This window comes from Pleuronectes platessa, chromosome 4 (assembly GCF_947347685.1).
Source record: "Pleuronectes platessa chromosome 4, fPlePla1.1, whole genome shotgun sequence".
NCBI lineage: Eukaryota > Metazoa > Chordata > Actinopteri > Pleuronectiformes > Pleuronectidae > Pleuronectes > Pleuronectes platessa.
Window position 1 is genome coordinate 5075325 of NC_070629.1, and position 23799 is coordinate 5099123.

The following is a 23799-nucleotide window of genomic DNA, read 5'->3' on the forward strand; positions in this document are numbered from 1 at the left end:
ACCCCTTGTGCTTTAAACTATCATGTTATTGTTCACAACTTGGAAAGGACACAGGCAATAATAGTTAGAGAACACCAAACAGGTGCATTTATAATTCAGTCCATGCTGGATATTTCACCAAGTGAGCAATCTTCCTGACATCCATAATTCAGAGAAGCTTTCGTGAAATGGCTTTGCATCTGTTACAAACAACTGGCCAGTATGGGGCTTGAACCCATGACCTTGGCGTTATTAGCACCACGCTCTGACCATCTGAGCTAACCGGCCACATATATAGTGAGGATCAACTCCATTTATTTTTCAGTGTTCATCTGCACAGGTTGAACAACAGTGGAAGTGCAGTAACAAATATCAACAGTATATAGCTTTAAGTAAAAACTGAAATGCTGGATGTGGTGTACACACAATGAAAAAAAACCCTCCAACAATTGACTAAGACAAAAACAAATCTTAATGTATGAAGTTGCTTTTCTATTCCATATCTCAGGGGTTCAAGACCCCTTGTGCTTTAAACTATCATGTTATTGTTCACAACTTGGAAAGGACACAGGCAATAATAGTTAGAGAACACCAAACAGGTGCATTTAGAATTCAGTCCATGCTGGATATTTCACCAAGTGAGCAATCTTCCTGACATCCATAATTCAGAGAAGCTTTTGTGAAATGGCATTGCCACTGTTACAGAAAAATGGCCAGTATGGGGTTTGAACCAATGACCTTGGCGTTATTAGCACTACGCTCTGACCATCTGAGCTAACCGGCCATTTATAGAGTGAGGATAGACTCCATTTTTTATTCCAGTGATCATTTTGCACAGGGAAAACAACAGTAGAAGTGCAGTACGATTAGGTGAATGAGTCATTATGCGTTTTTTGGATATTTAGTACACATACACATTGTTAAAAAAAAAAACTTCAATAAAGTAAGATATTTCATAGAACAATCTTTCGGCCAAGTATTTTAATTCAGAGAAGCTTTTATAAATGATTGGATCTCGATGAGTTCAACCTTACATGAGAGAACTAAGACCACGTGGCCTAATGGACAAGGCGTCTGACTTCGAATCAGAAGATTGAGGGTTCGAGTCCCTTCGTGGTTGAAAGTCCCTCAATTTACAAAAATATCTAAAGTGTAGTGCCTTAAGAAAAAACTGAAATGCTATATGTGGTCTACACACAATGACAAATCCTTCACACCAAAACAAGTCATACTGTATGAAGTGCTTTTCTATTCCATATCTCAGGGGTTCAAGACACCTTTTGCTTTAAACTATCATATTATTGTTGTTCACAACTTGGAGAGGATACAGGCAATAATAGTTAGTGAAGAAACAGGTGCAGTTAGAATTCAGTCCATGCTGGATATTTCACCAAGTGAGCAATCTTCCTGACATCCATTATTTAGAGAAGATTTCGTGAAATGGCTTTGCATCTGTTACAAACAACTGGCCAGTATGGGGCTTGAACCCATGACCTTGGCGTTATTAGCACCACGCTCTGACCACTCCATTTATTTTCCAGTGTTCATCTGCACAGGGTGAACAACAGTGGAAGTGCAGTAACAAATATCAACAGTATATAGCTTTAAGTAAAAACTGAAATGCTGGATGTGGTGTACACACAATGACAAAAAAAACTCCAACAATTGACTAAGACAAAAACAAATCTTAATGTATTAAGTTGCTTTTCTATTCCATATCTCAGGGGTTCAAGACCCCTTGTGCTTTAAATTATCATGTTATTGTTCACAACTTGGAAAGGACACAGGCAATAATAGTTAGAGAACACCAAACAGGTGCATTCAGAATTCAGTCCATGCTGGATATTTCACCAAGTGAGCAATCTTCCTGACATCCATAATTCAGAGAAGCTTTTGTGAAATGGCATTGCCACTGTTACAGAAAAATGGCCAGTATGGGGTTTGAACCCATGACCTTGGCTTTATTAGCACCACGCTCTGACCATCTGAGCTAACCGGCCACATATATAGTGAGGATCAACTCCATTTATTTTTCAGTGTTCATCTGCACAGGTTGAACAACAGTGGAAGTGCAGTAACAAATATCAACAGTATATAGCTTTAAGTAAAAACTGAAATGCTGGATGTGGTGTACACACAATGAAAAAAAACCCTCCAACACTTGACTAAGACAAAAACAAATCTTAATGTATGAAGTTGCTTTTCTATTCCATATCTCAGGGGTTCAAGACCCCTTGTGCTTTAAACTATCATGTTATTGTTCACAACTTGGAAAGGACACAGGCAATAATAGTTAGAGAACACCAAACAGGTGCATTTAGAATTCAGTCCATGCTGGATATTTCACCAAGTGAGCAATCTTCCTGACATCCATAATTCAGAAAAGCTTTTGTGAAATGGCATTGCCACTGTTACAGAAAAATGGCCAGTATGGGGTTTGAACCAATGACCTTGGCGTTATTAGCACTACGCTCTGACCATCTGAGCTAACCGGCCATTTATAGAGTGAGGATAGACTCCATTTTTTATTCCAGTGATCATTTTGCACAGGGAAAACAACAGTAGAAGTGCAGTACGATTAGGTGAATGAGTCATTATGCGTTTTTTGGATATTTAGTACACATACACATTGTTAAAAAAAAAAACTTCAATAAAGTAAGATATTTCATAGAACAATCTTTCGGCCAAGTATTTTAATTCAGAGAAGCTTTTATAAATGATTGGATCTCGATGAGTTCAACCTTACATGAGAGAACTAAGACCACGTGGCCTAATGGACAAGGCGTCTGACTTCGAATCAGAAGATTGAGGGTTCGAGTCCCTTCGTGGTTGAAAGTCCCTCAATTTACAAAAATATCTAAAGTGTAGTGCCTTAAGAAAAAACTGAAATGCTATATGTGGTCTACACACAATGACAAATCCTTCACACCAAAACAAGTCATACTGTATGAAGTGCTTTTCTATTCCATATCTCAGGGGTTCAAGACACCTTTTGCTTTAAACTATCATATTATTGTTGTTCACAACTTGGAGAGGATACAGGCAATAATAGTTAGTGAAGAAACAGGTGCAGTTAGAATTCAGTCCATGCTGGATATTTCACCAAGTGAGCAATCTTCCTGACATCCATTATTTAGAGAAGCTTTCGTGAAATGGCTTTGCATCTGTTACAAACAACTGGCCAGTATGGGGCTTGAACCCATAACCTTGGCGTTATTAGCACCACGCTCTGACCATCTGAGCTAACCGGCCACGTATATAGTGAGGATCAACTCCATTTATTTTCCAGTGTTCATCTGCACAGGGTGAACAACAGTGGAAGTGCAGTAACAAATATCAACAGTATATAGCTTTAAGTAAAAACTGAAATGCTGGATGTGGTGTACACACAATGAAAAAAAACACTCCAACAATTGACTAAGACAAAAACAAATCTTAATGTATTAAGTTGCTTTTCTATTCCATATCTCAGGGGTTCAAGACCCCTTGTGCTTTAAATTATCATGTTATTGTTCACAACTTGGAAAGGACACAGGCAATAATAGTTAGAGAACACCAAACAGGTGCATTCAGAATTCAGTCCATGCTGGATATTTCACCAAGTGAGCAATCTTCCTGACATCCATAATTCAGAGAAGCTTTCGTGAAATGGCATTGCCACTGTTACAAACAACTGGCCAGTATGGGGCTTGAACCCATGACCTTGGCTTTATTAGCACCATGCTCTGACCTTCTGATCTAACCGGCCACATATATAGTGAGGATCAACTCCATTTATTTTTCAGTGTTCATCTGCACAGGTTGAACAACAGTGGAAGTGCAGTAACAAATATCAACAGTATAGTGCTTTAAGTAAAAACTGAAATGCTGGATGTCGTGTACACACAATGAAAAAAAAAACTCCAACAATTGACTAAGACAAAAACAAATCTTAATGTATGAAGTTGCTTTTCTATTCCATATCTCAGGGGTTCAAGACCCCTTGTGCTTTAAACTATCATGTTATTGTTCACAACTTGGAAAGGACACAGGCAATAATAGTTAGAGAACACCAAACAGGTGCATTTATAATTCAGTCCATGCTGGATATTTCACCAAGTGAGCAATCTTCCTGACATCCATAATTCAGAGAAGCTTTTGTGAAATGGCATTGCCACTGTTACAGAAAAATGGCCAGTATGGGGTTTGAACCCATGACCTTGGCGTTATTAGCACCACACTCTGACCATCTGAGCTAACCGGCCAAGTATATAGTGAGGATCAACTCCATTTATTTTCCAGTGTTCATCTGCACAGGTTGAACAACAGTGGAAGTGCAGTAACAAATATCAACAGTATATAGCTTTAAGTAAAAACTGAAATGCTGGATGTGGTGTACACACAATGAAAAAAAACCCTCCAACACTTGACTAAGACAAAAACAAATCTTAATGTATGAAGTTGCTTTTCTATTCCATATCTCAGGGGTTCAAGACCCCTTGTGCTTTAAACTATCATGTTATTGTTCACAACTTGGAAAGGACACAGGCAATAATAGTTAGAGAACACCAAACAGGTGCATTTAGAATTCAGTCCATGCTGGATATTTCACCAAGTGAGCAATCTTCCTGACATCCATAATTCAGAGAAGCTTTTGTGAAATGGCATTGCCACTGTTACAGAAAAATGGCCAGTATGGGGTTTGAACTAATGTCCTTGGCGTTATTAGCACTACGCTCTGACCATCTGAGCTAACCGGCCATTTATAGAGTGAGGATAGACTCCATTTTTTATTCCAGTGATCATTTTGCACAGGGAAAACAACAGTAGAAGTGCAGTACGATTAGGTGAATGAGTCATTATGCGTTTTTTGGATATTTAGTACACATACACATTGTTAAAAAAAAAAACTTCAATAAAGTAAGATATTTCATAGAACAATCTTTCGGCCAAGTATTTTAATTCAGAGAAGCTTTTATAAATGATTGGATCTCGATGAGTTCAACCTTACATGAGAGAACTAAGACCACGTGGCCTAATGGACAAGGCGTCTGACTTCGAATCAGAAGATTGAGGGTTCGAGTCCCTTCGTGGTTGAAAGTCCCTTAATTTACAAAAATATCTAAAGTGTAGTGCCTTAAGAAAAAACTGAAATGCTATATGTGGTCTACACACAATGACAAATCCTTCACACCAAAACAAGTCATACTGTATGAAGTGCTTTTCTATTCCATATCTCAGGGGTTCAAGACACCTTTTGCTTTAAACTATCATATTATTGTTGTTCACAACTTGGAGAGGATACAGGCAATAATAGTTAGTGAAGAAACAGGTGCAGTTAGAATTCAGTCCATGCTGGATATTTCACCAAGTGAGCAATCTTCCTGACATCCATTATTTAGAGAAGCTTTCGTGAAATGGCTTTGCATCTGTTACAAACAACTGGCCAGTATGGGGCTTGAACCCATGACCTTGGCGTTATTAGCACCACGCTCTGACCACTCCATTTATTTTCCAGTGTTCATCTGCACAGGGTGAACAACAGTGGAAGTGCAGTAACAAATATCAACAGTATATAGCTTTAAGTAAAAACTGAAATGCTGGATGTGGTGTACACACAATGACAAAAAAAACTCCAACAATTGACTAAGACAAAAACAAATCTTAATGTATTAAGTTGCTTTTCTATTCCATATCTCAGGGGTTCAAGACCCCTTGTGCTTTAAATTATCATGTTATTGTTCACAACTTGGAAAGGACACAGGCAATAATAGTTAGAGAACACCAAACAGGTGCATTCAGAATTCAGTCCATGCTGGATATTTCACCAAGTGAGCAATCTTCCTGACATCCATAATTCAGAGAAGCTTTTGTGAAATGGCATTGCCACTGTTACAGAAAAATGGCCAGTATGGGGTTTGAACCCATGACCTTGGCGTTATTAGCACCACGCTCTGACCATCTGAGCTAACCGGCCACATATATAGTGAGGATCAACTCCATTTATTTTTCAGTGTTCATCTGCACAGGTTGAACAACAGTGGAAGTGCAGTAACAAATATCAACAGTATATAGCTTTAAGTAAAAACTGAAATGCTGGATGTGGTGTACACACAATGAAAAAAAACCCTCCAACACTTGACTAAGACAAAAACAAATCTTAATGTATGAAGTTGCTTTTCTATTCCATATCTCAGGGGTTCAAGACCCCTTGTGCTTTAAACTATCATGTTATTGTTACCAACTTGGAAAGGACACAGGCAATAATAGTTAGAGAACACCAAACAGGTGCATTTAGAATTCAGTCCATGCTGGATATTTCACCAAGTGAGCAATCTTCCTGACATCCATAATTCAGAGAAGCTTTTGTGAAATGGCATTGCCACTGTTACAGAAAAATGGCCAGTATGGGGTTTGAACTAATGTCCTTGGCGTTATTAGCACTACGCTCTGACCATCTGAGCTAACCGGCCATTTATAGAGTGAGGATAGACTCCATTTTTTATTCCAGTGATCATTTTGCACAGGGAAAACAACAGTAGAAGTGCAGTACGATTAGGTGAATGAGTCATTATGCGTTTTTTGGATATTTAGTACACATACACATTGTTAAAAAAAAAAACTTCAATAAAGTAAGATATTTCATAGAACAATCTTTCGGCCAAGTATTTTAATTCAGAGAAGCTTTTATAAATGATTGGATCTCGATGAGTTCAACCTTACATGAGAGAACTAAGACCACGTGGCCTAATGGACAAGGCGTCTGACTTCGAATCAGAAGATTGAGGGTTCGAGTCCCTTCGTGGTTGAAAGTCCCTTAATTTACAAAAATATCTAAAGTGTAGTGCCTTAAGAAAAAACTGAAATGCTATATGTGGTCTACACACAATGACAAATCCTTCACACCAAAACAAGTCATACTGTATGAAGTGCTTTTCTATTCCATATCTCAGGGGTTCAAGACACCTTTTGCTTTAAACTATCATATTATTGTTGTTCACAACTTGGAGAGGATACAGGCAATAATAGTTAGTGAAGAAACAGGTGCAGTTAGAATTCAGTCCATGCTGGATATTTCACCAAGTGAGCAATCTTCCTGACATCCATTATTTAGAGAAGCTTTCGTGAAATGGCTTTGCATCTGTTACAAACAACTGGCCAGTATGGGGCTTGAACCCATGACCTTGGCGTTATTAGCACCACGCTCTGACCACTCCATTTATTTTCCAGTGTTCATCTGCACAGGGTGAACAACAGTGGAAGTGCAGTAACAAATATCAACAGTATATAGCTTTAAGTAAAAACTGAAATGCTGGATGTGGTGTACACACAATGACAAAAAAAACTCCAACAATTGACTAAGACAAAAACAAATCTTAATGTATTAAGTTGCTTTTCTATTCCATATCTCAGGGGTTCAAGACCCCTTGTGCTTTAAATTATCATGTTATTGTTCACAACTTGGAAAGGACACAGGCAATAATAGTTAGAGAACACCAAACAGGTGCATTCAGAATTCAGTCCATGCTGGATATTTCACCAAGTGAGCAATCTTCCTGACATCCATAATTCAGAGAAGCTTTTGTGAAATGGCATTGCCACTGTTACAGAAAAATGGCCAGTATGGGGTTTGAACCCATGACCTTGGCGTTATTAGCACCACGCTCTGACCATCTGAGCTAACCGGCCACATATATAGTGAGGATCAACTCCATTTATTTTTCAGTGTTCATCTGCACAGGTTGAACAACAGTGGAAGTGCAGTAACAAATATCAACAGTATATAGCTTTAAGTAAAAACTGAAATGCTGGATGTGGTGTACACACAATGAAAAAAAACCCTCCAACACTTGACTAAGACAAAAACAAATCTTAATGTATGAAGTTGCTTTTCTATTCCATATCTCAGGGGTTCAAGACCCCTTGTGCTTTAAACTATCATGTTATTGTTCACAACTTGGAAAGGACACAGGCAATAATAGTTAGAGAACACCAAACAGGTGCATTTAGAATTCAGTCCATGCTGGATATTTCACCAAGTGAGCAATCTTCCTGACATCCATAATTCAGAAAAGCTTTTGTGAAATGGCATTGCCACTGTTACAGAAAAATGGCCAGTATGGGGTTTGAACCAATGACCTTGGCGTTATTAGCACTACGCTCTGACCATCTGAGCTAACCGGCCATTTATAGAGTGAGGATAGACTCCATTTTTTATTCCAGTGATCATTTTGCACAGGGAAAACAACAGTAGAAGTGCAGTACGATTAGGTGAATGAGTCATTATGCGTTTTTTGGATATTTAGTACACATACACATTGTTAAAAAAAAAAACTTCAATAAAGTAAGATATTTCATAGAACAATCTTTCGGCCAAGTATTTTAATTCAGAGAAGCTTTTATAAATGATTGGATCTCGATGAGTTCAACCTTACATGAGAGAACTAAGACCACGTGGCCTAATGGACAAGGCGTCTGACTTCGAATCAGAAGATTGAGGGTTCGAGTCCCTTCGTGGTTGAAAGTCCCTTAATTTACAAAAATATCTAAAGTGTAGTGCCTTAAGAAAAAACTGAAATGCTATATGTGGTCTACACACAATGACAAATCCTTCACACCAAAACAAGTCATACTGTATGAAGTGCTTTTCTATTCCATATCTCAGGGGTTCAAGACACCTTTTGCTTTAAACTATCATATTATTGTTGTTCACAACTTGGAGAGGATACAGGCAATAATAGTTAGTGAAGAAACAGGTGCAGTTAGAATTCAGTCCATGCTGGATATTTCACCAAGTGAGCAATCTTCCTGACATCCATTATTTAGAGAAGCTTTCGTGAAATGGCTTTGCATCTGTTACAAACAACTGGCCAGTATGGGGCTTGAACCCATGACCTTGGCGTTATTAGCACCACGCTCTGACCATCTGAGCTAACCGGCCACATATATAGTGAGGATCAACTCCATTTATTTTTCAGTGTTCATCTGCACAGGTTGAACAACAGTGGAAGTGCAGTAACAAATATCAACAGTATAGTGCTTTAAGTAAAAACTGAAATGCTGGATGTCGTGTACACACAATGAAAAAAAAAACTCCAACAATTGACTAAGACAAAAACAAATCTTAATGTATTAAGTTGCTTTTCTATTCCATATCTCAGGGGTTCAAGACCCCTTGTGCTTTAAACTATCATGTTATTGTTCACAACTTGGAAAGGACACAGGCAATAATAGTTAGAGAACACCAAACAGGTGCATTTATAATTCAGTCCATGCTGGATATTTCACCAAGTGAGCAATCTTCCTGACATCCATAATTCAGAGAAGCTTTCGTGAAATGGCTTTGCATCTGTTACAAACAACTGGCCAGTATGGGGCTTGAACCCATGACCTTGGCGTTATTAGCACCACGCTCTGACCATCTGAGCTAACCGGCCACATATATAGTGAGGATCAACTCCATTTATTTTTCAGTGTTCATCTGCACAGGTTGAACAACAGTGGAAGTGCAGTAACAAATATCAACAGTATATAGCTTTAAGTAAAAACTGAAATGCTGGATGTGGTGTACACACAATGAAAAAAAACCCTCCAACAATTGACTAAGACAAAAACAAATCTTAATGTATGAAGTTGCTTTTCTATTCCATATCTCAGGGGTTCAAGACCCCTTGTGCTTTAAACTATCATGTTATTGTTCACAACTTGGAAAGGACACAGGCAATAATAGTTAGAGAACACCAAACAGGTGCATTTAGAATTCAGTCCATGCTGGATATTTCACCAAGTGAGCAATCTTCCTGACATCCATAATTCAGAGAAGCTTTTGTGAAATGGCATTGCCACTGTTACAGAAAAATGGCCAGTATGGGGTTTGAACCAATGACCTTGGCGTTATTAGCACTACGCTCTGACCATCTGAGCTAACCGGCCATTTATAGAGTGAGGATAGACTCCATTTTTTATTCCAGTGATCATTTTGCACAGGGAAAACAACAGTAGAAGTGCAGTACGATTAGGTGAATGAGTCATTATGCGTTTTTTGGATATTTAGTACACATACACATTGTTAAAAAAAAAAACTTCAATAAAGTAAGATATTTCATAGAACAATCTTTCGGCCAAGTATTTTAATTCAGAGAAGCTTTTATAAATGATTGGATCTCGATGAGTTCAACCTTACATGAGAGAACTAAGACCACGTGGCCTAATGGACAAGGCGTCTGACTTCGAATCAGAAGATTGAGGGTTCGAGTCCCTTCGTGGTTGAAAGTCCCTCAATTTACAAAAATATCTAAAGTGTAGTGCCTTAAGAAAAAACTGAAATGCTATATGTGGTCTACACACAATGACAAATCCTTCACACCAAAACAAGTCATACTGTATGAAGTGCTTTTCTATTCCATATCTCAGGGGTTCAAGACACCTTTTGCTTTAAACTATCATATTATTGTTGTTCACAACTTGGAGAGGATACAGGCAATAATAGTTAGTGAAGAAACAGGTGCAGTTAGAATTCAGTCCATGCTGGATATTTCACCAAGTGAGCAATCTTCCTGACATCCATTATTTAGAGAAGCTTTCGTGAAATGGCTTTGCATCTGTTACAAACAACTGGCCAGTATGGGGCTTGAACCCATGACCTTGGCGTTATTAGCACCACGCTCTGACCATCTGAGCTAATCGGCCACATATATAGTGAGGATCAACTCCATTTATTTTTCAGTGTTCATCTGCACAGGTTGAACAACAGTGGAAGTGCAGTAACAAATATCAACAGTATAGTGCTTTAAGTAAAAACTGAAATGCTGGATGTCGTGTACACACAATGAAAAAAAAAACTCCAACAATTGACTAAGACAAAAACAAATCTTAATGTATTAAGTTGCTTTTCTATTCCATATCTCAGGGGTTCAAGACCCCTTGTGCTTTAAACTATCATGTTATTGTTCACAACTTGGAAAGGACACAGGCAATAATAGTTAGAGAACACCAAACAGGTGCATTTATAATTCAGTCCATGCTGGATATTTCACCAAGTGAGCAATCTTCCTGACATCCATAATTCAGAGAAGCTTTCGTGAAATGGCTTTGCATCTGTTACAAACAACTGGCCAGTATGGGGCTTGAACCCATGACCTTGGCGTTATTAGCACCACGCTCTGACCATCTGAGCTAACCGGCCACATATATAGTGAGGATCAACTCCATTTATTTTTCAGTGTTCATCTGCACAGGTTGAACAACAGTGGAAGTGCAGTAACAAATATCAACAGTATATAGCTTTAAGTAAAAACTGAAATGCTGGATGTGGTGTACACACAATGAAAAAAAACCCTCCAACAATTGACTAAGACAAAAACAAATCTTAATGTATGAAGTTGCTTTTCTATTCCATATCTCAGGGGTTCAAGACCCCTTGTGCTTTAAACTATCATGTTATTGTTCACAACTTGGAAAGGACACAGGCAATAATAGTTAGAGAACACCAAACAGGTGCATTTAGAATTCAGTCCATGCTGGATATTTCACCAAGTGAGCAATCTTCCTGACATCCATAATTCAGAGAAGCTTTTGTGAAATGGCATTGCCACTGTTACAGAAAAATGGCCAGTATGGGGTTTGAACCAATGACCTTGGCGTTATTAGCACTACGCTCTGACCATCTGAGCTAACCGGCCATTTATAGAGTGAGGATAGACTCCATTTTTTATTCCAGTGATCATTTTGCACAGGGAAAACAACAGTAGAAGTGCAGTACGATTAGGTGAATGAGTCATTATGCGTTTTTTGGATATTTAGTACACATACACATTGTTAAAAAAAAAAACTTCAATAAAGTAAGATATTTCATAGAACAATCTTTCGGCCAAGTATTTTAATTCAGAGAAGCTTTTATAAATGATTGGATCTCGATGAGTTCAACCTTACATGAGAGAACTAAGACCACGTGGCCTAATGGACAAGGCGTCTGACTTCGAATCAGAAGATTGAGGGTTTGAGTCCCTTCGTGGTTGAAAGTCCCTCAATTTACAAAAATATCTAAAGTGTAGTGCCTTAAGAAAAAACTGAAATGCTATATGTGGTCTACACACAATGACAAATCCTTCACACCAAAACAAGTCATACTGTATGAAGTGCTTTTCTATTCCATATCTCAGGGGTTCAAGACACCTTTTGCTTTAAACTATCATATTATTGTTGTTCACAACTTGGAGAGGATACAGGCAATAATAGTTAGTGAAGAAACAGGTGCAGTTAGAATTCAGTCCATGCTGGATATTTCACCAAGTGAGCAATCTTCCTGACATCCATTATTTAGAGAAGCTTTCGTGAAATGGCTTTGCATCTGTTACAAACAACTGGCCAGTATGGGGCTTGAACCCATAACCTTGGCGTTATTAGCACCACGCTCTGACCATCTGAGCTAACCGGCCACGTATATAGTGAGGATCAACTCCATTTATTTTCCAGTGTTCATCTGCACAGGGTGAACAACAGTGGAAGTGCAGTAACAAATATCAACAGTATATAGCTTTAAGTAAAAACTGAAATGCTGGATGTGGTGTACACACAATGAAAAAAAAAACTCCAACAATTGACTAAGACAAAAACAAATCTTAATGTATTAAGTTGCTTTTCTATTCCATATCTCAGGGGTTCAAGACCCCTTGTGCTTTAAATTATCATGTTATTGTTCACAACTTGGAAAGGACACAGTCAATAATAGTTAGAGAACACCAAACAGGTGCATTCAGAATTCAGTCCATGCTGGATATTTCACCAAGTGAGCAATCTTCCTGACATCCATAATTCAGAGAAGCTTTCGTGAAATGGCATTGCCACTGTTACAAACAACTGGCCAGTATGGGGCTTGAACCCATGACCTTGGCTTTATTAGCACCATGCTCTGACCATCTGATCTAACCGGCCACATATATAGTGAGGATCAACTCCATTTATTTTTCAGTGTTCATCTGCACAGGTTGAACAACAGTGGAAGTGCAGTAACAAATATCAACAGTATAGTGCTTTAAGTAAAAACTGAAATGCTGGATGTCGTGTACACACAATGAAAAAAAAAACTCCAACAATTGACTAAGACAAAAACAAATCTTAATGTATGAAGTTGCTTTTCTATTCCATATCTCAGGGGTTCAAGACCCCTTGTGCTTTAAACTATCATGTTATTGTTCACAACTTGGAAAGGACACAGGCAATAATAGTTAGAGAACACCAAACAGGTGCATTTATAATTCAGTCCATGCTGGATATTTCACCAAGTGAGCAATCTTCCTGACATCCATAATTCAGAGAAGCTTTTGTGAAATGGCATTGCCACTGTTACAGAAAAATGGCCAGTATGGGGTTTGAACCCATGACCTTGGCGTTATTAGCACCACACTCTGACCATCTGAGCTAACCGGCCAAGTATATAGTGAGGATCAACTCCATTTATTTTCCAGTGTTCATCTGCACAGGTTGAACAACAGTGGAAGTGCAGTAACAAATATCAACAGTATATAGCTTTAAGTAAAAACTGAAATGCTGGATGTGGTGTACACACAATGAAAAAAAACCCTCCAACACTTGACTAAGACAAAAACAAATCTTAATGTATGAAGTTGCTTTTCTATTCCATATCTCAGGGGTTCAAGACCCCTTGTGCTTTAAACTATCATGTTATTGTTCACAACTTGGAAAGGACACAGGCAATAATAGTTAGAGAACACCAAACAGGTGCATTTAGAATTCAGTCCATGCTGGATATTTCACCAAGTGAGCAATCTTCCTGACATCCATAATTCAGAGAAGCTTTTGTGAAATGGCATTGCCACTGTTACAGAAAAATGGCCAGTATGGGGTTTGAACCAATGACCTTGGCGTTATTAGCACTACGCTCTGACCATCTGAGCTAACCGGCCATTTATAGAGTGAGGATAGACTCCATTTTTTATTCCAGTGATCATTTTGCACAGGGAAAACAACAGTAGAAGTGCAGTACGATTAGGTGAATGAGTCATTATGCGTTTTTTGGATATTTAGTACACATACACATTGTTAAAAAAAAAAAATTCAATAAAGTAAGATATTTCATAGAACAATCTTTCGGCCAAGTATTTTAATTCAGAGAAGCTTTTATAAATGATTGGATCTCGATGAGTTCAACCTTACATGAGAGAACTAAGACCACGTGGCCTAATGGACAAGGCGTCTGACTTCGAATCAGAAGATTGAGGGTTCGAGTCCCTTCGTGGTTGAAAGTCCCTTAATTTACAAAAATATCTAAAGTGTAGTGCCTTAAGAAAAAACTGAAATGCTATATGTGGTCTACACACAATGACAAATCCTTCACACCAAAACAAGTCATACTGTATGAAGTGCTTTTCTATTCCATATCTCAGGGGTTCAAGACACCTTTTGCTTTAAACTATCATATTATTGTTGTTCACAACTTGGAGAGGATACAGGCAATAATAGTTAGTGAAGAAACAGGTGCAGTTAGAATTCAGTCCATGCTGGATATTTCACCAAGTGAGCAATCTTCCTGACATCCATTATTTAGAGAAGCTTTCGTGAAATGGCTTTGCATCTGTTACAAACAACTGGCCAGTATGGGGCTTGAACCCATGACCTTGGCGTTATTAGCACCACGCTCTGACCATCTGAGCTAACCGGCCACATATATAGTGAGGATCAACTCCATTTATTTTTCAGTGTTCATCTGCACAGGTTGAACAACAGTGGAAGTGCAGTAACAAATATCAACAGTATAGTGCTTTAAGTAAAAACTGAAATGCTGGATGTCGTGTACACACAATGAAAAAAAAAACTCCAACAATTGACTAAGACAAAAACAAATCTTAATGTATTAAGTTGCTTTTCTATTCCATATCTCAGGGGTTCAAGACCCCTTGTGCTTTAAACTATCATGTTATTGTTCACAACTTGGAAAGGACACAGGCAATAATAGTTAGAGAACACCAAACAGGTGCATTTAGAATTCAGTCCATGCTGGATATTTCACCAAGTGAGCAATCTTCCTGACATCCATAATTCAGAGAAGCTTTCGTGAAATGGCTTTGCATCTGTTACAAACAACTGGCCAGTATGGGGCTTGAACCCATGAACTTGGCGTTATTAGCACCACGCTCTGACCATCTGAGCTAACCGGCCACATATATAGTGAGGATCAACTCCATTTATTTTTCAGTGTTCATCTGCACAGGTTGAACAACAGTGGAAGTGCAGTAACAAATATCAACAGTATATAGCTTTAAGTAAAAACTGAAATGCTGGATGTGGTGTACACACAATGAAAAAAAACCCTCCAACAATTGACTAAGACAAAAACAAATCTTAATGTATGAAGTTGCTTTTCTATTCCATATCTCAGGGGTTCAAGACCCCTTGTGCTTTAAACTATCATGTTATTGTTCACAACTTGGAAAGGACACAGGCAATAATAGTTAGAGAACACCAAACAGGTGCATTTAGAATTCAGTCCATGCTGGATATTTCACCAAGTGAGCAATCTTCCTGACATCCATAATTCAGAGAAGCTTTTGTGAAATGGCATTGCCACTGTTACAGAAAAATGGCCAGTATGGGGTTTGAACCAATGACCTTGGCGTTATTAGCACTACGCTCTGACCATCTGAGCTAACCGGCCATTTATAGAGTGAGGATAGACTCCATTTTTTATTCCAGTGATCATTTTGCACAGGGAAAACAACAGTAGAAGTGCAGTACGATTAGGTGAATGAGTCATTATGCGTTTTTTGGATATTTAGTACACATACACATTGTTAAAAAAAAAAACTTCAATAAAGTAAGATATTTCATAGAACAATCTTTCGGCCAAGTATTTTAATTCAGAGAAGCTTTTATAAATGATTGGATCTCGATGAGTTCAACCTTACATGAGAGAACTAAGACCACGTGGCCTAATGGACAAGGCGTCTGACTTCGAATCAGAAGATTGAGGGTTCGAGTCCCTTCGTGGTTGAAAGTCCCTTAATTTACAAAAATATCTAAAGTGTAGTGCCTTAAGAAAAAACTGAAATGCTATATGTGGTCTACACACAATGACAAATCCTTCACACCAAAACAAGTCATACTGTATGAAGTGCTTTTCTATTCCATATCTCAGGGGTTCAAGACACCTTTTGCTTTAAACTATCATATTATTGTTGTTCACAACTTGGAGAGGATACAGGCAATAATAGTTAGTGAAGAAACAGGTGCAGTTAGAATTCAGTCCATGCTGGATATTTCACCAAGTGAGCAATCTTCCTGACATCCATTATTTAGAGAAGCTTTCGTGAAATGGCTTTGCATCTGTTACAAACAACTGGCCAGTATGGGGCTTGAACCCATGACCTTGGCGTTATTAGCACCACGCTCTGACCATCTGAGCTAACCGGCCACATATATAGTGAGGATCAACTCCATTTATTTTTCAGTGTTCATCTGCACAGGTTGAACAACAGTGGAAGTGCAGTAACAAATATCAACAGTATAGTGCTTTAAGTAAAAACTGAAATGCTGGATGTCGTGTACACACAATGAAAAAAAAAACTCCAACAATTGACTAAGACAAAAACAAATCTTAATGTATTAAGTTGCTTTTCTATTCCATATCTCAGGGGTTCAAGACCCCTTGTGCTTTAAACTATCATGTTATTGTTCACAACTTGGAAAGGACACAGGCAATAATAGTTAGAGAACACCAAACAGGTGCATTTAGAATTCAGTCCATGCTGGATATTTCACCAAGTGAGCAATCTTCCTGACATCCATAATTCAGAGAAGCTTTCGTGAAATGGCTTTGCATCTGTTACAAACAACTGGCCAGTATGGGGCTTGAACCCATGACCTTGGCGTTATTAGCACCACGCTCTGACCATCTGAGCTAACCGGCCACATATATAGTGAGGATCAACTCCATTTATTTTTCAGTGTTCATCTGCACAGGTTGAACAACAGTGGAAGTGCAGTAACAAATATCAACAGTATATAGCTTTAAGTAAAAACTGAAATGCTGGATGTGGTGTACACACAATGAAAAAAAACCCTCCAACAATTGACTAAGACAAAAACAAATCTTAATGTATGAAGTTGCTTTTCTATTCCATATCTCAGGGGTTCAAGACCCCTTGTGCTTTAAACTATCATGTTATTGTTCACAACTTGGAAAGGACACAGGCAATAATAGTTAGAGAACACCAAACAGGTGCATTTAGAATTCAGTCCATGCTGGATATTTCACCAAGTGAGCAATCTTCCTGACATCCATAATTCAGAGAAGCTTTTGTGAAATGGCATTGCCACTGTTACAGAAAAATGGCCAGTATTGGGTTTGAACCAATGACCTTGGCGTTATTAGCACTACGCTCTGACCATCTGAGCTAACCGGCCATTTATAGAGTGAGGATAGACTCCATTTTTTATTCCAGTGATCATTTTGCACAGGGAAAACAACAGTAGAAGTGCAGTACGATTAGGTGAATGAGTCATTATGCGTTTTTTGGATATTTAGTACACATACACATTGTTAAAAAAAAAAACTTCAATAAAGTAAGATATTTCATAGAACAATCTTTCGGCCAAGTATTTTAATTCAGAGAAGCTTTTATAAATGATTGGATCTCGATGAGTTCAACCTTACATGAGAGAACTAAGACCACGTGGCCTAATGGACAAGGCGTCTGACTTCGAATCAGAAGATTGAGGGTTCGAGTCCCTTCGTGGTTGAAAGTCCCTCAATTTACAAAAATATCTAAAGTGTAGTGCCTTAAGAAAAAACTGAAATGCTATATGTGGTCTACACACAATGACAAATCCTTCACACCAAAACAAGTCATACTGTATGAAGTGCTTTTCTATTCCATATCTCAGGGGTTCAAGACACCTTTTGCTTTAAACTATCATATTATTGTTGTTCACAACTTGGAGAGGATACAGGCAATAATAGTTAGTGAAGAAACAGGTGCAGTTAGAATTCAGTCCATGCTGGATATTTCACCAAGTGAGCAATCTTCCTGACATCCATTATTTAGAGAAGCTTTCGTGAAATGGCTTTGCATCTGTTACAAACAACTGGCCAGTATGGGGCTTGAACCCATGACCTTGGCGTTATTAGCACCACGCTCTGACCATCTGAGCTAACCGGCCACATATATAGTGAGGATCAACTCCATTTATTTTTCAGTGTTCATCTGCACAGGTTGAACAACAGTGGAAGTGCAGTAACAAATATCAACAGTATAGTGCTTTAAGTAAAAACTGAAATGCTGGATGTCGTGTACACACAATGAAAAAAAAAACTCCAACAATTGACTAAGACAAAAACAAATCTTAATGTATTAAGTTGCTTTTCTATTCCATATCTCAGGGGTTCAAGACCCCTTGTGCTTTAAACTATCATGTTATTGTTCACAACTTGGAAAGGACACAGGCAATAATAGTTAGAGAACACCAAACAGGTGCATTTAGAATTCAGTCCATGCTGGATATTTCACCAAGTGAGCAATCTTCCTGACATCCATAATTCAGAGAAGCTTTCGTGAAATGGCTTTGCATCTGTTACAAACAACTGGCCAGTATGGGGCTTGAACCCATGACCTTGGCGTTATTAGCACCACGCTCTGACCATCTGAGCTAACCGGCCACATATATAGTGAGGATCAACTCCATTTATTTTTCAGTGTTCATCTGCACAGGTTGAACAACAGTGGAAGTGCAGTAACAAATATCAACAGTATATAGCTTTAAGTAAAAACTGAAATGCTGGATGTGGTGTACACACAATGAAAAAAAACCCTCCAACAATTGACTAAGACAAAAACAAATCTTAATGTATGAAGTTGCTTTTCTATTCCATATCTCAGGGGTTCAAGACCCCTTGTGCTTTAAACTATCATGTTATTGTTCACAACTTGGAAAGGACACAGGCAATAATAGTTAGAGAACACCAAACAGGTGCATTTAGAATTCAGTCCATGCTGGATATTTCACCAAGTGAGCAATCTTCCTGACATCCATAATTCAGAGAAGCTTTTGTGAAATGGCATTGCCACTGTTACAGAAAAATGGCCAGTATGGGGTTTGAACCAATGACCTTGGCGTTATTAGCACTACGCTCTGACCATCTGAGCTAACCGGCCATTTATAGAGTGAGGATAGACTCCATTTTTTATTCCAGTGATCATTTTGCACAGGGAAAACAACAGTAGAAGTGCAGTACGATTAGGTGAATGAGTCATTATGCGTTTTTTGGATATTTAGTACACATACACATTGTTAAAAAAAAAAACTTCAATAAAGTAAGATATTTCATAGAACAATCTTTCGGCCAAGTATTTTAATTCAGAGAAGCTTTTATAAATGATTGGATCTCGATGAGTTCAACCTTACATGAGAGAACTAAGACCACGTGGCCTAATGGACAAGGCGTCTGACTTCGAATCAGAAGATTGAGGGTTCGAGTCCCTTCGTGGTTGAAAGTCCCTCAATTTACAAAAATATCTAAAGTGTAGTGCCTTAAGAAAAAACTGAAATGCTATATGTGGTCTACACACAATGACAAATCCTTCACACCAAAACAAGTCATACTGTATGAAGTGCTTTTCTATTCCATATCTCAGGGGTTCAAGACACCTTTTGCTTTAAACTATCATATTATTGTTGTTCACAACTTGGAGAGGATACAGGCAATAATAGTTAGTGAAGAAACAGGTGCAGTTAGAATTCAGTCCATGCTGGATATTTCACCAAGTGAGCAATCTTCCTGACATCCATTATTTAGAGAAGCTTTCGTGAAATGGCTTTGCATCTGTTACAAACAACTGGCCAGTATGGGGCTTGAACCCATGACCTTGGCGTTATTAGCACCACGCTCTGACCATCTGAGCTAACCGGCCACATATATAGTGAGGATCAACTCCATTTATTTTTCAGTGTTCATCTGCACAGGTTGAACAACAGTGGAAGTGCAGTAACAAATATCAACAGTATAGTGCTTTAAGTAAAAACTGAAATGCTGGATGTCGTGTACACACAATGAAAAAAAAAACTCCAACAATTGACTAAGACAAAAACAAATCTTAATGTATTAAGTTGCTTTTCTATTCCATATCTCAGGGGTTCAAGACCCCTTGTGCTTTAAACTATCATGTTATTGTTCACAACTTGGAAAGGACACAGGCAATAATAGTTAGAGAACACCAAACAGGTGCATTTAGAATTCAGTCCATGCTGGATATTTCACCAAGTGAGCAATCTTCCTGACATCCATAATTCAGAGAAGCTTTCGTGAAATGGCTTTGCATCTGTTACAAACAACTGGCCAGTATGGGGCTTGAACCCATGACCTTGGCGTTATTAGCACCACGCTCTGACCATCTGAGCTAACCGGCCACATATATAGTGAGGATCAACTCCATTTATTTTTCAGTGTTCATCTGCACAGGTTGAACAACAGTGGAAGTGCAGTAACAAATATCAACAGTATATAGCTTTAAGTAAAAACTGAAATGCTGGATGTGGTGTACACACAATGAAAAAAAACCCTCCAACAATTGACTAAGACAAAAACAAATCTTAATGTATGAAGTTGCTTTTCTATTCCATATCTCAGGGGTTCAAGACCCCTTGTGCTTTAAACTATCATGTTATTGTTCACAACTTGGAAAGGACACAGGCAATAATAGTTAGAGAACACCAAACAGGTGCATTTAGAATTCAGTCCATGCTGGATATTTCACCAAGTGAGCAATCTTCCTGACATCCATAATTCAGAGAAGCTTTTGTGAAATGGCATTGCCACTGTTACAGAAAAATGGCCAGTATGGGGTTTGAACCAATGACCTTGGCGTTATTAGCACTACGCTCTGACCATCTGAGCTAACCGGCCATTTATAGAGTGAGGATAGACTCCATTTTTTATTCCAGTGATCATTTTGCACAGGGAAAACAACAGTAGAAGTGCAGTACGATTAGGTGAATGAGTCATTATGCGTTTTTTGGATATTTAGTACACATACACATTGTTAAAAAAAAAAACTTCAATAAAGTAAGATATTTCATAGAACAATCTTTCGGCCAAGTATTTTAATTCAGAGAAGCTTTTATAAATGATTGGATCTCGATGAGTTCAACCTTACATGAGAGAACTAAGACCACGTGGCCTAATGGACAAGGCGTCTGACTTCGAATCAGAAGATTGAGGGTTCGAGTCCCTTCGTGGTTGAAAGTCCCTCAATTTACAAAAATATCTAAAGTGTAGTGCCTTAAGAAAAAACTGAAATGCTATATGTGGTCTACACACAATGACAAATCCTTCACACCAAAACAAGTCATACTGTATGAAGTGCTTTTCTATTCCATATCTCAGGGGTTCAAGACACCTTTTGCTTTAAACTATCATATTATTGTTGTTCACAACTTGGAGAGGATACAGGCAATAATAGTTAGTGAAGAAACAGGTGCAGTTAGAATTCAGTCCATGCTGGATATTTCACCAAGTGAGCAATCTTCCTGACATCCATTATTTAGAGAAGCTTTCGTGAAATGGCTTTGCATCTGTTACAAACAACTGGCCAGTATGGGGCTTGAACCCATGACCTTGGCGTTATTAGCACCACGCTCTGACCATCTGAGCTAACCGGCCACATATATAGTGAGGATCAACTCCATTTATTTTTCAGTGTTCATCTGCACAGGTTGAACAACAGTGGAAGTGCAGTAACAAATATCAACAGTATAGTGCTTTAAGTAAAAACTGAAATGCTGGATGTCGTGTACACACAATGAAAAAAAAAACTCCAACAATTGACTAAGACAAAAACAAATCTTAATGTATTAAGTTGCTTTTCTATTCCATATCTCAGGGGTTCAAGACCCCTTGTGCTTTAAACTATCATGTTATTGTTCACAACTTGGAAAGGACACAGGCAATAATAGTTAGAGAACACCAAACAGGTGCATTTAGAATTCAGTCCATGCTGGATATTTCACCAAGTGAGCAATCTTCCTGACATCCATAATTCAGAGAAGCTTTCGTGAAATGGCTTTGCATCTGTTACAAACAACTGGCCAGTATGGGGCTTGAACCCATGACCTTGGCGTTATTAGCACCACGCTCTGACCATCTGAGCTAACCGGCCACATATATAGTGAGGATCAACTCCATTTATTTTTCAGTGTTCATCTGCACAGGTTGAACAACAGTGGAAGTGCAGTAACAAATATCAACAGTATATAGCTTTAAGTAAAAACTGAAATGCTGGATGTGGTGTACACACAATGAAAAAAAACCCTCCAACAATTGACTAAGACAAAAACAAATCTTAATGTATGAAGTTGCTTTTCTATTCCATATCTCAGGGGTTCAAGACCCCTTGTGCTTTAAACTATCATGTTATTGTTCACAACTTGGAAAGGACACAGGCAATAATAGTTAGAGAACACCAAACAGGTGCATTTAGAATTCAGTCCATGCTGGATATTTCACCAAGTGAGCAATCTTCCTGACATCCATAATTCAGAGAAGCTTTTGTGAAATGGCATTGCCACTGTTACAGAAAAATGGCCAGTATGGGGTTTGAACCAATGACCTTGGCGTTATTAGCACTACGCTCTGACCATCTGAGCTAACCGGCCATTTATAGAGTGAGGATAGACTCCATTTTTTATTCCAGTGATCATTTTGCACAGGGAAAACAACAGTAGAAGTGCAGTACGATTAGGTGAATGAGTCATTATGCGTTTTTTGGATATTTAGTACACATACACATTGTTAAAAAAAAAAACTTCAATAAAGTAAGATATTTCATAGAACAATCTTTCGGCCAAGTATTTTAATTCAGAGAAGCTTTTATAAATGATTGGATCTCGATGAGTTCAACCTTACATGAGAGAACTAAGACCACGTGGCCTAATGGACAAGGCGTCTGACTTCGAATCAGAAGATTGAGGGTTCGAGTCCCTTCGTGGTTGAAAGTCCCTCAATTTACAAAAATATCTAAAGTGTAGTGCCTTAAGAAAAAACTGAAATGCTATATGTGGTCTACACACAATGACAAATCCTTCACACCAAAACAAGTCATACTGTATGAAGTGCTTTTCTATTCCATATCTCAGGGGTTCAAGACACCTTTTGCTTTAAACTATCATATTATTGTTGTTCACAACTTGGAGAGGATACAGGCAATAATAGTTAGTGAAGAAACAGGTGCAGTTAGAATTCAGTCCATGCTGGATATTTCACCAAGTGAGCAATCTTCCTGACATCCATTATTTAGAGAAGCTTTCGTGAAATGGCTTTGCATCTGTTACAAACAACTGGCCAGTATGGGGCTTGAACCCATGACCTTGGCGTTATTAGCACGACGCTCTGACCATCTGAGCTAATCGGCCACATATATAGTGAGGATCAACTCCATTTATTTTTCAGTGTTCATCTGCACAGGTTGAACAACAGTGGAAGTGCAGTAACAAATATCAACAGTATAGTGCTTTAAGTAAAAACTGAAATGCTGGATGTCGTGTACACACAATGAAAAAAAAAACTCCAACAATTGACTAAGACAAAAACAAATCTTAATGTATTAAGTTGCTTTTCTATTCCATATCTCAGGGGTTCAAGACCCCTTGTGCTTTAAACTATCATGTTATTGTTCACAACTTGGAAAGGACACAGGCAATAATAGTTAGAGAACACCAAACAGGTGCATTTAGAATTCAGTCCATGCTGGATATTTCACCAAGTGAGCAATCTTCCTGACATCCATAATTCAGAGAAGCTTTCGTGAAATGGCTTTGCATCTGTTACAAACA

At 38.3% G+C, this 23799-nt stretch overlaps 33 non-coding genes across 33 annotated transcripts; 13 read left to right on the plus strand and 20 right to left on the minus strand.

The window, feature by feature from the left end:
• Positions 1–193: 193 nt before the first annotated feature.
• Positions 194–267, minus strand: trnai-aau (transfer RNA isoleucine (anticodon AAU)). The gene has a single exon. It is a non-coding gene; the product is annotated as a tRNA-Ile (tRNA).
• A 759-nt stretch (positions 268–1026) lies between these two features.
• trnar-ucg (transfer RNA arginine (anticodon UCG)) lies at positions 1027–1099 on the plus strand. Its single transcript has one exon. It is a non-coding gene; the product is annotated as a tRNA-Arg (tRNA).
• Positions 1100–2738: 1639 nt separating this feature from the next.
• On the plus strand, positions 2739–2811 carry trnar-ucg (transfer RNA arginine (anticodon UCG)). Its single transcript has one exon. It is a non-coding gene; the product is annotated as a tRNA-Arg (tRNA).
• A 346-nt stretch (positions 2812–3157) lies between these two features.
• On the minus strand, positions 3158–3231 carry trnai-aau (transfer RNA isoleucine (anticodon AAU)). The gene has a single exon. It is a non-coding gene; the product is annotated as a tRNA-Ile (tRNA).
• A 918-nt stretch (positions 3232–4149) lies between these two features.
• Positions 4150–4223, minus strand: trnai-aau (transfer RNA isoleucine (anticodon AAU)). Its single transcript has one exon. It is a non-coding gene; the product is annotated as a tRNA-Ile (tRNA).
• A 759-nt stretch (positions 4224–4982) lies between these two features.
• On the plus strand, positions 4983–5055 carry trnar-ucg (transfer RNA arginine (anticodon UCG)). The gene has a single exon. It is a non-coding gene; the product is annotated as a tRNA-Arg (tRNA).
• An 806-nt stretch (positions 5056–5861) lies between these two features.
• Positions 5862–5935, minus strand: trnai-aau (transfer RNA isoleucine (anticodon AAU)). Its single transcript has one exon. It is a non-coding gene; the product is annotated as a tRNA-Ile (tRNA).
• Positions 5936–6694: 759 nt separating this feature from the next.
• trnar-ucg (transfer RNA arginine (anticodon UCG)) lies at positions 6695–6767 on the plus strand. The gene has a single exon. It is a non-coding gene; the product is annotated as a tRNA-Arg (tRNA).
• An 806-nt stretch (positions 6768–7573) lies between these two features.
• trnai-aau (transfer RNA isoleucine (anticodon AAU)) lies at positions 7574–7647 on the minus strand. The gene has a single exon. It is a non-coding gene; the product is annotated as a tRNA-Ile (tRNA).
• A 759-nt stretch (positions 7648–8406) lies between these two features.
• Positions 8407–8479, plus strand: trnar-ucg (transfer RNA arginine (anticodon UCG)). Its single transcript has one exon. It is a non-coding gene; the product is annotated as a tRNA-Arg (tRNA).
• A 346-nt stretch (positions 8480–8825) lies between these two features.
• On the minus strand, positions 8826–8899 carry trnai-aau (transfer RNA isoleucine (anticodon AAU)). The gene has a single exon. It is a non-coding gene; the product is annotated as a tRNA-Ile (tRNA).
• A 422-nt stretch (positions 8900–9321) lies between these two features.
• On the minus strand, positions 9322–9395 carry trnai-aau (transfer RNA isoleucine (anticodon AAU)). Its single transcript has one exon. It is a non-coding gene; the product is annotated as a tRNA-Ile (tRNA).
• A 759-nt stretch (positions 9396–10154) lies between these two features.
• trnar-ucg (transfer RNA arginine (anticodon UCG)) lies at positions 10155–10227 on the plus strand. Its single transcript has one exon. It is a non-coding gene; the product is annotated as a tRNA-Arg (tRNA).
• An 842-nt stretch (positions 10228–11069) lies between these two features.
• trnai-aau (transfer RNA isoleucine (anticodon AAU)) lies at positions 11070–11143 on the minus strand. Its single transcript has one exon. It is a non-coding gene; the product is annotated as a tRNA-Ile (tRNA).
• Positions 11144–11902: 759 nt separating this feature from the next.
• On the plus strand, positions 11903–11975 carry trnar-ucg (transfer RNA arginine (anticodon UCG)). The gene has a single exon. It is a non-coding gene; the product is annotated as a tRNA-Arg (tRNA).
• Positions 11976–12321: 346 nt separating this feature from the next.
• trnai-aau (transfer RNA isoleucine (anticodon AAU)) lies at positions 12322–12395 on the minus strand. Its single transcript has one exon. It is a non-coding gene; the product is annotated as a tRNA-Ile (tRNA).
• Positions 12396–13313: 918 nt separating this feature from the next.
• On the minus strand, positions 13314–13387 carry trnai-aau (transfer RNA isoleucine (anticodon AAU)). Its single transcript has one exon. It is a non-coding gene; the product is annotated as a tRNA-Ile (tRNA).
• A 759-nt stretch (positions 13388–14146) lies between these two features.
• Positions 14147–14219, plus strand: trnar-ucg (transfer RNA arginine (anticodon UCG)). Its single transcript has one exon. It is a non-coding gene; the product is annotated as a tRNA-Arg (tRNA).
• A 346-nt stretch (positions 14220–14565) lies between these two features.
• Positions 14566–14639, minus strand: trnai-aau (transfer RNA isoleucine (anticodon AAU)). The gene has a single exon. It is a non-coding gene; the product is annotated as a tRNA-Ile (tRNA).
• A 422-nt stretch (positions 14640–15061) lies between these two features.
• On the minus strand, positions 15062–15135 carry trnai-aau (transfer RNA isoleucine (anticodon AAU)). The gene has a single exon. It is a non-coding gene; the product is annotated as a tRNA-Ile (tRNA).
• Positions 15136–15894: 759 nt separating this feature from the next.
• Positions 15895–15967, plus strand: trnar-ucg (transfer RNA arginine (anticodon UCG)). The gene has a single exon. It is a non-coding gene; the product is annotated as a tRNA-Arg (tRNA).
• A 346-nt stretch (positions 15968–16313) lies between these two features.
• On the minus strand, positions 16314–16387 carry trnai-aau (transfer RNA isoleucine (anticodon AAU)). Its single transcript has one exon. It is a non-coding gene; the product is annotated as a tRNA-Ile (tRNA).
• A 422-nt stretch (positions 16388–16809) lies between these two features.
• Positions 16810–16883, minus strand: trnai-aau (transfer RNA isoleucine (anticodon AAU)). The gene has a single exon. It is a non-coding gene; the product is annotated as a tRNA-Ile (tRNA).
• A 759-nt stretch (positions 16884–17642) lies between these two features.
• Positions 17643–17715, plus strand: trnar-ucg (transfer RNA arginine (anticodon UCG)). The gene has a single exon. It is a non-coding gene; the product is annotated as a tRNA-Arg (tRNA).
• A 346-nt stretch (positions 17716–18061) lies between these two features.
• Positions 18062–18135, minus strand: trnai-aau (transfer RNA isoleucine (anticodon AAU)). Its single transcript has one exon. It is a non-coding gene; the product is annotated as a tRNA-Ile (tRNA).
• Positions 18136–18557: 422 nt separating this feature from the next.
• Positions 18558–18631, minus strand: trnai-aau (transfer RNA isoleucine (anticodon AAU)). The gene has a single exon. It is a non-coding gene; the product is annotated as a tRNA-Ile (tRNA).
• A 759-nt stretch (positions 18632–19390) lies between these two features.
• On the plus strand, positions 19391–19463 carry trnar-ucg (transfer RNA arginine (anticodon UCG)). The gene has a single exon. It is a non-coding gene; the product is annotated as a tRNA-Arg (tRNA).
• A 346-nt stretch (positions 19464–19809) lies between these two features.
• Positions 19810–19883, minus strand: trnai-aau (transfer RNA isoleucine (anticodon AAU)). The gene has a single exon. It is a non-coding gene; the product is annotated as a tRNA-Ile (tRNA).
• Positions 19884–20305: 422 nt separating this feature from the next.
• On the minus strand, positions 20306–20379 carry trnai-aau (transfer RNA isoleucine (anticodon AAU)). The gene has a single exon. It is a non-coding gene; the product is annotated as a tRNA-Ile (tRNA).
• A 759-nt stretch (positions 20380–21138) lies between these two features.
• On the plus strand, positions 21139–21211 carry trnar-ucg (transfer RNA arginine (anticodon UCG)). Its single transcript has one exon. It is a non-coding gene; the product is annotated as a tRNA-Arg (tRNA).
• Positions 21212–21557: 346 nt separating this feature from the next.
• Positions 21558–21631, minus strand: trnai-aau (transfer RNA isoleucine (anticodon AAU)). Its single transcript has one exon. It is a non-coding gene; the product is annotated as a tRNA-Ile (tRNA).
• Positions 21632–22053: 422 nt separating this feature from the next.
• trnai-aau (transfer RNA isoleucine (anticodon AAU)) lies at positions 22054–22127 on the minus strand. Its single transcript has one exon. It is a non-coding gene; the product is annotated as a tRNA-Ile (tRNA).
• A 759-nt stretch (positions 22128–22886) lies between these two features.
• trnar-ucg (transfer RNA arginine (anticodon UCG)) lies at positions 22887–22959 on the plus strand. Its single transcript has one exon. It is a non-coding gene; the product is annotated as a tRNA-Arg (tRNA).
• Positions 22960–23799: the final 840 nt, after the last annotated feature.